This window comes from Coptis chinensis, chromosome 9 (assembly GCF_015680905.1).
Source record: "Coptis chinensis isolate HL-2020 chromosome 9, ASM1568090v1, whole genome shotgun sequence".
NCBI lineage: Eukaryota > Viridiplantae > Streptophyta > Magnoliopsida > Ranunculales > Ranunculaceae > Coptis > Coptis chinensis.
This window is the reverse complement of record NC_141464.1, coordinates 45,891,662-45,893,869: the sequence shown is the minus strand read 5'-3', so window position 1 is coordinate 45,893,869 and position 2,208 is coordinate 45,891,662. Positions and strand designations below refer to the sequence as shown.

At 33.4% G+C, this 2,208-nt stretch overlaps 1 pseudogene; it reads left to right on the top strand.

Annotated features, from left to right (window-relative positions):
* On the top strand, positions 1-705 carry LOC147476270 (phosphoethanolamine N-methyltransferase 1 pseudogene; annotated as a pseudogene).
* The last annotated feature ends 1,503 nt before the right edge of the window (positions 706-2,208 follow it).

The following is a 2,208-nucleotide window of genomic DNA, read 5'->3' as shown; positions in this document are numbered from 1 at the left end:
ATGTGCTTTTTTGCTCCCACCTTCCAAAGGAAATTATGTTCTGGCCTGGAACTAGGAGCAGGCATTGGTCGCTTTACTGGCGAGTTGGCTAAGGAGGCAGGTCAAGTCCTGGCATTGGACTTCATTGAGAGTGTGATAAAGAAGGTAAGTTTGGACTTTATCTAATCTTGGTGTAGATCTCAATCCATTTCCATAAATTAGAAACAGACTTTGTGATTCTTAGGAACGAGTTCCGAAATAATGTTTTTAAGTCGGTTCCTTGGAATATTGCAGAATGAATGTACAAACGGTCATTTTAAGAATGACAAATTTATGTGTGTTGACGTAACATCTCCAGAGCTGAAGATTACACCAGGATCTGTGGATTTAATATTCTCGAATTGGCTGCTAATGTATCTTTTTGATCATGAGGTTAGGCCTTCATCTCAGGCAAAGTAATAAATAATTTGGAGTTTTGGATCATGATGTATTGTTATTAGTAGGATTGGTACTTAGCTAGCACGATAACCATCATTGACTTAAGATTAGAAAAATAGTATATAATAATGTGCACAAATAATATGAGATCATACTATAAAGAGTTTTTTTTTATGCATGAACAATGGCTTGGCTAATATTATTTTTGTTTATTCATTTTTTTCTTTCCTTGACACCAATATACATATTGGTGTTGTCGATCAAATTGTTACCGATAGTTTAATATATATATATATATATATATATATATATATATATATATATATATATATATATATATATATATATATATATATATATATATATATTCTTTTGCTAGGCGACAATTTAATATAAAAAAACCATGTTAACATAATCTTTGTTTCGAAGCACTCAGAGAAACATTACGACCGAGCTTGATTTACTTTCACACGATTATTCATTTTCCTTGATACATGGTTATATGTGTTTGCCATCAAAGATATATTAACTTAGTGCATTTCATAGTAACTATGAGTAGTCTTAAATATATGCACCCCTTGACTTACTTTTGGATCCTGAGTGAGTCTCTAACTCTCTATGTGTTTAGGAGAAATAGACATGATTTTACATATAACTGCTTTGGAATTTCTCATGTGGTAGAATCTCTCATATTATTATCTCAAATTAGATGTTATTGTGGATCTAGAGTTTTTTATGGTTGTCCGGGTTACTTTGTCAACAATCCCATTTATACCATTTGTATTGCCGGAACGTGCGTAGTAATGTTCCATATTTGTACCACAAGAATTGAATTAGGATTATGGGTATCATTTAGGTTACCTCATGCAGGCACTAAGACTACTTACTTCAGATGTTGGGCGTATAATTTATTTGTCTTAGAAGATCCATTATATTATCATGCGTTATCCAAAAAATTAGTGATTGGTCAATATTATTGCCACCTGTATTTTTAACATTTGAGGTGAGTTTGTTTGCATTTCTAATTTCTACTTCAGCGGATAAAGAAGTTGATGATCCATAATCGAAGAAGTTAGGCGGAGATATGAAGGACTCTGTCCAAAGTGATGACACTGCTAACGTTGGCAATGCAAAGGAAGTGCTATTTGGAATATTTTCCAGAGGCGAGATGTACCAAAGTTAGTTGATCTGCAAAAGCATTGGAAAAATTGTTGTCATATCAACAATCTTCTAGCCAAGTCCGTGAGTATCATCGATAGTAATCATAGTACCATAGTATTTTCAACTTTTGGTTAAATGAAATGTAGATAAACTTAGATGTTAATTTTTTCAGGTTATCCATCCTATTCACGACCAGATGTTTTTCTTGGACAAAAAAGCATAAGAAACAATTGAAAAATGAATTTGGTATGTGATTGCATCTTTGCAAGGGTAAGCCCAGAAAAATGCCATAGTTGATGTTGGATGCTTACTTTTTGCATATGTTGAACCTTGGACATTCAAGCAATACCTTAACTCAAAGAAACCTTAGTATGAATAGACTTGAACTAAGGGAAAAGAGAAGAAGATTTGAAAAAGAGTGAGGGACAAAATTAGTAACTGCTCTGGCATTCGTCGAGATGATTAAGTAGCTGGGTTAATTAATGAGAAGTATATTTGTACGAGGTGCTTGGATGATCTGGCATTAGTCGAGACATTGAAGTTCTTTGTTGTACTAAGTCCTAATGTTGCAGTGATCTCATTTTTTTAACCAGTTATTTAACTGCTCTGGCATTCGTCGAGACGGTTAAG